Raw genomic sequence first — 6,965 nt, 5'->3', positions numbered from 1 at the left:
TTCTTTTTGTTAAATATAACTCTCTTAGTTAATGTTAAGTGTCATTATGATGAATAGGAACTACTTGCAGTTGATTGCAATAGCAAGAGTTGATCATTGCGTTATATGCTGAGCACCTTTTTCTGACACTTAATCTGGCTCATTGACAGTCAATTTAATTTTCTTACTCTAGGATGCCATATGCAAGAGGCATGCAAGCAATCCATTTGACAGCAAAATAACACACCTAATGTATCTATATTGAAGTTTTCTATTACTGCCTGTTAATGAATTATTCAGGACTTCCACATTATTTATTTGTAACTTTTTTGGAAGGCTAGTTAAAGCATGAAAGACTGGAGGAAGGAAAAATCTATGCCTGTCTTTGAGAAGGGAGAGAAAGCAGGTACAATATTATAGACAAGTCAACTTTGATTCAGTTCCCATAAAAAGAAATGTTATCACAAACAACCAAAGTATTTGTAAAAACCTGAAAAATGAGATGATTAACAGTCAGAACAAATTTGTCATGGGGAAATTGTACCAAACTAGTTTAATTTCTGTCTGCCAGAGTGTTAGCAGGCCTTGTGGCTAGCGGATAAGCAGTTTGACATATATCTTGACTTTGAGGTTCTTGTTGCAGTCTTATAAGCAGGCTGATGAAATTTAGTCTTGATGCATCTACTGTAAGGTGGGCACTGGTCTGTTTTGTGGAAGTATTTGGAGTTAGGTATCAATGCTTTTCTCTCAAAATGGAAAGTTAAATATTGAGTAGAGTTTGGCAGGAATCAGTCTTGGGTCAGATGCTACGTAATATTTTCATTAATGATCTGGATGACGGAATAGAAGACTTACTCACTGAATTTGCATGTGAGATGAAGCTGGAGGGCATTGAGGTTTTATTCTAGGACAGGATTTAAATTGAAAATTGTCTTTGCAAGCTGGGAGGCACTCTGAGGAAAAAAGTAGAATACAAGTAACAGGGATGACAGCAAGCTCCCCCACTTAGAATTTAGGAGAGATCTGCTGCCTAAATACCTTGATGGCAACAATTGGGTAAGTAACAGTTTTGTGGAAAAAGATCTTGCTGTTATGGTGTGCTAAGAATCAATGTGAGTTGACAGTGCTACAAAGTTATAAGAAAGTGAGCTATCTTACAGGGTCCATAATGAGGATGACATTATGCATGTCATAATGCATGCATCATGTGAAGTAATCAGTCTGGTCTGTTTAGGATTGGTATGGCATCAACTTTAGTACGATCATTTTTTGCTGTCACATTTAAGGGAAGATGTAAACCATTGAAGAGAATACCAAGGTGAAGAACAAGAATGAGTAAGTGTTTAGGAAACATGACTTACAAGGAAAGAGAAGTGGAATTGTGCTTTCTTCACTTACAAAAGCAAGCTTTTATATCAGTCCTTGGATATGTAAAAGGCTGTTGCAAAACCAAAATTCATTTATGTCTCTTGTGAATAAGATGCATAAATGCAGCTAAATTAAATTAGATAGTTGGTAAATTAAGACAGTGGGGAAGAGAATACATTTTCTGAGATGGTGGATTATCCATCATTCATGACATTTCCAGCAATTTCTTAGGTACACTTCATACTATTTTGGGGCAGAAGGTGGTCTAGATGATGTCTTGAGTCCTTTCAAGTCCCAAGATTCCATGGAAACGGTTTTATTTATTTACTTATTGATTTTATTGGGTAACATTTGGTTTCAATCTTGAGTGTGATTTTGACGGAAAAGCCATTGCATATGGAAATGTTTGATTCTTGCTTATCTCTGTGCAAGAAGCACCTGTAGTAATGATGACTTATAAGCAACTTAGCTCAGTGACTTATAAGCTCAACTTGGCTTAGGTCAGTGAAAATACATTTAATTCAGAGTGGTATATACACATAGCTGTATGATGTATCAGTATACACCTGGATAAGATCTGGGGTGCCTGCTAAAATGAAATAAAGATGTCATGTTGTTTGCTACTTCCAGAAAGTAAAATATTTACGTCGAAAGATGGAAGTACTGCAAATAAATTGAGAATGAGGAAAAAATGGTATTACTTATAGAAATATGGAGAGGAAGTAGAGCTTCTTGATGTGTTACCATTCATAATCCTGTAGTCTTGCTATATCTCAAACTGCTTCTGGGTGTCAAGATAACATCTTTAGCCAAAAGCTGTTTATAAATCAGGGTAAATTACTTTAAAAATAATTATGTAGTCTGTGTCATTTGCACACTGGATCAAATAATGCATCGGAAGATAATTAATCCCATGCACTATTTTGTTATTTTGATTTATATTAAAATTCTCCATTGAATTTGTAATGGGTAAGAAAGCAAGTTAATATTTTTGGGTTTAGCATAGCCATTTCATCCCAATACCGACAGGAAAGGTGACACTAACTTCACCATTTGCTTTGAAATCTGTATACTTAATTTGTATACGTAATCTGTACACTTAAAATATTCTGAAAAGCTAAATTATTTGTGGAATAAACAAAAAATTAACTTTCTACAGTTAATTTTCATGAAATACATCAATGACAACTCAGAAGTTAGATTGTACAATAATATACAGGATGTGGTAATGTTGTAATAAGGTATTATTCATTCGTCTTGGGAAAGTCTGAGAACAAGTCTTACTCAATGTAATAATTTTTTTAAAAAACCCAAACAACCAAAAAATCCCAAACCCAAAACACGACCCTGTCTTTTACTTCATAGGTCAAGAGTTCCATTTTTTGCTGTGAAGCAGATTGATTTCAGTAGATTTCATTTTTAAGTCGCTGAGTAATGTTCTGTAAGGATTAATGTTTAAGAATTTCCCCTTGGAATAATTCTGTTCATGTGTTTTTGGTAGTCCTCATGAGGAGATATTGTTCTATAAAGAAATAGCTTTCACAATACCGTTGATGTGCTGATAGGGGTTTTTTTGGGGGGGTGGGGAAGTGAGGGTGCATTAAGGATGCCATGTTAACATTTCAAAAAGTTATGATATTACATCTTTAATGTATGGACATTTGTATTATAACAGTATTGTATTTGCATATTTGTTCTTTCAAATGAACAATGCTCAGAGAATACTGTTTTTTCTCCTGTTATCGTTCAGTGTGCTGTTCCCTTTTTTGCAGACATTCTCACTGTGTCCCTCCAGAGGATAATTGACCTCTTCCTAAAAAAAAGTCTGAGACAGGGCAACTGAAACACCTTGTGAGAATGTTTCTTTCTTTCTGACTCTGAAGGAAGTAATTGAACTAGTTCAGGTTACACATCTAAAAGTTAGATGTCTAGAATTAGTTAAACTGAATACCACTCATGAGTGCCTCAGGCTGGGCACCTAGAAAATTGAGAAACTTGTACACTGTGAGAAAGTAATGCTTTTCAGTCTTTAATGTAAATAAATGATTTAATATTAATAAAATGGGGAGATAATTTGCCTCCTTACTAATGATGCAGAATTCCAAACAGGCCCAAGAGCCACAGCAGTAGTAATAACATGATGGTAAGACAATTTGACAGGACACTCCTACCCAGAAATAGGACACTCAGAGTATGTGTGAAAGGGCAAGGATAGCACTGATGTTAGAAAGGAAATAGTACCAGCAATGCAGAAAAGTTTATTTTCTTTGCTTAACTTTGTCTATAACATTCATGTAACTTACAATAATAGTGTAAAAATAATTATTCCAGTATGAAGACTCAACCAAGTCTTTGGGTAAGTAGTTCATGATACTGGCTGAAGTTTGTTTGCCTAGGTTGTCTTATTTGTTGCCTAAAATCTGAATGCTTTACACTGAAGGAGGATATCAGTCTTACATGTTTTGTAATCAGCCTGTAAAGGCCTCTGCTCTTCAACTTTATTTGAAGGATGCTGCCTATATAAAAACATGGTAGTGTCTGGCTGTGCTACAAAGCAAGTTCACAAGTGTGCTGAAAGAACTCGGGCTGTTTGTGCATCTCTTCAGAAGAAAAATGTAGGTAGGGTTTAGATGAAAGCTGCTGCTTGTTTCACTAGACCAGTTAGGAGAGAATTTGGCTGATAACATATGATCACAGTTTTCAGGAAAAAAAGGGTTACATAAGCTTATTTAAAAATACAATAGAACTGTGCATTCAGAGAATGAGATAAAGGCTTTTGGTATTAGGGAGCTCAATCCAAAGGAAAACAATTGGCTGTATTTTTGACAGAGGACACTCTTATGATTTCTGTAGGTTGTCAGCCCTGAAGCTCATTCAGATGGCATGGTGTGCAATGGAACACATGAAATAAATTGCAAACCTGGCATCAAAGGAAAAATAAGAGTATAGGAAATTTGTGCTCAATTTTTTCCACTTTCAATTAATATACTGGTGGTGGTTAAGGAAACTACCTGAAGGAACAGAAATTTCAGAGTAAATGAATTCCGCTAAAGCTCCAGGGAAACGTAGACAGCAGGCAGAGCTGTAGGAACTTGATGTCACAGTGGAGTTGGTGTTTTGTGACAAACATAAGGTGAATACAGTGTGCTATTCTGTAAGCATTTATAAGAGCTTCTTTGTTCACTTAAAGCCCAGTTGGACTGGATGCTTATTGTATTTCAACTCCTAATGAGGACAAGATGAGGTCATGAATATCCATGATAAACATGAGTATATACCTATGCTTTGAGGAACACTGCTGATCTACAGGGCCTTTTTTCTTGGCTAATGAATCATAGAATGGTTTGGATTGGAAGGGATCTTTAAAGATCATCTAGTCCAACCCCCTGCTACTGGCAGTGACATCTTTCACTAGATAGGTTACTCAAAGCCCTATCCAACTTCACCTTCAACACTTCCAATGATGAGGCAACCACAGCTTCTCTGGGCAACCTGTTCCAGTGACTCAGCACCCTCATTGTAAAAAAAATTTCTTCCTTATTATCCAGTCTAAATCCTACCCCCTTTCAGTTTAAAACTGCCCCTTGTCCTGTCACTGCAGGCCCTGGTAAAAAGTCTCTCTCCATCTTTCTTAGAAGCCCCTTTAAGTATTGAAAGGTCTCCCCAGAGCCTTCTCTTCTCCAGGCTAATCCCTAATTCTCTGTCTTCATAGGAGAGGTATTCCAGCCCTGATCATTTTTGTGGCCCTCTTCTGGACCTGCTCTAACAGGTCCATGCCTGTCTTGTGCTGGGGACCCCAGAGCTGGATACAGGACTCCAGGTGGGGTCTCACAAGAGCAAAGTAGAGGGGGTAGAATTACCTCCCTTGACCTGCTGGCCATGCTTCTTCTTATGCAGCCCAGGATACAATTGGCTTTCCAGGCTGCAAGCACATGTTGCCAGCTCATATCCAATTTTTCATCCACCGGTATCCCCAAGTCCTTTTCCACAGGGGTGCTCTCAATCCCTTCATCCCCCAGCCTGTATTGATATTGGGGTTTGCACCAACCTGGTGCAGGACCTTGTGCTTGGCCTTGTTGAATTTCATGAGGTTCACATGGGCCCACTCCTCAAGCCTGTCAAGGTCCCTCTGGATGGCGTCCCTTCTCTCAAGGTATCAACTACACCATTCAACTTGGTGTCATGCAAACTTGCTGAGGGTGCACTCAATCCCATTGTCTGTGATTGATGAAGATATTAAATAGTATTGGTCCCAGTATGGACCAATACTGAGGGACACCACTCATTACTGGTTTCCATTTGGACATTGACCTGTTGCATGTAACTCTTTGGATGTGGCCATTGAGCCAACTCTTTATCTAACAGTCCATCCATCAAGTCCATATCTCCAGCTTAGAGGCAAGAATGTTGTGTGGGGGACTGTCAAAGAAGTCCGGGGAGATGACATCAATTGCTCTTCTTGTATTGGGTTTGCATGGCAAGGTTTTGGTAGTGGGGGGGCTTACAGGGGTGGCTTCTGTGCGAAGCTGCTAGAAGATTCCCCTGTGTCCAATAGAGCCAATGCCAGCTGGCTCCAAGATGGACCCGCTGCTGGCCAAGGCTGAGCCAATCAGCGATGGTGGTAGCCCCTCTGGGATAACATATTTAAGAAGGGGGAAAAAAACCTGAGCAATTGCAGCTGGAGAGAGGAGTGAGAATGAGAGAGACAACTCTGCAGACATCAAGGTCAGTGAAGAAGGAGGGAGAGGAGGTGCTCCAGGCACTGGAGCAGAGATTCCCCTGCATCCCGTGGTAAAGACCATGGTGAGGCAGGGTGTCCCCCTGCAGCCCATGGAGGTTAATAGTGGAGCAGATATCCACCTGCAGCCTATGGAGGACCCCACGCCGGAGCAGGTGAATGCCCAAAGAGGCTGTGGCCCCATGGGAAGCCTACATTGGAGCAGGTTTGCTGGCAGGACTTCGGACCCATGCTGGAGCAGTCTGTTCCTGAAGGACTGCATCCCGTGGAAGGGACAGACGCTGGAGCAGTTTGTGCAGAACTGCAGCCTGTGGGAAGAATCACGTTGGAGAAGTTTGTTGGAAGACTGTTTCCCATGGGAGGGACCCCATGCTGGAGCAGCGGAAGAGTGTGAGGGGTCCTCCCTCTGAGGAAGGAGGAGTGGCAGAAACAATGTGTGATGAACTGACCGCAACCCCCATTCCCCATCCCCCTACGCTGCTGGGGGGGGGAGGAGGTAGAGAAAATCGGGAGTAAAGTTAAGCCCAGGAAGAAGGGAGGGGTGAGGGAAAGGTGTTTTTAAGATTTGGCTTTATTTCTCATTACCCTACTCTGATTTGATTGGTAATAAATTAAACTAATTTCCCTGAGTTGAGCCTGTTTTGTCTGTGATGGTAATTGGTGAACGAGCTCTCCCTGTCCTTATCTTGACCCACAAGCCTTTCATTATATTTTCTCTCCCCTGTCCAGTTGAGGAGGGGAGCGACAGAGTGGCTTTGGGCACCTGGTGTTCAGCGAGGGTCAACCCACCACACTTTCCTTGTCCACTGATGCAGTCACTCCATCATATAAGGCCACTAGATTAGTCAGGCATGATTTGTCCTTGGTGAAGCCATGTTGG

Source organism: Mycteria americana, chromosome 6 (genome assembly GCF_035582795.1).
Source record: "Mycteria americana isolate JAX WOST 10 ecotype Jacksonville Zoo and Gardens chromosome 6, USCA_MyAme_1.0, whole genome shotgun sequence".
Taxonomy (NCBI): Eukaryota; Metazoa; Chordata; class Aves; order Ciconiiformes; family Ciconiidae; genus Mycteria; species Mycteria americana.
The sequence above is the reverse complement of the archived record's forward strand: the minus strand, read 5'-3'. Positions refer to the sequence as shown.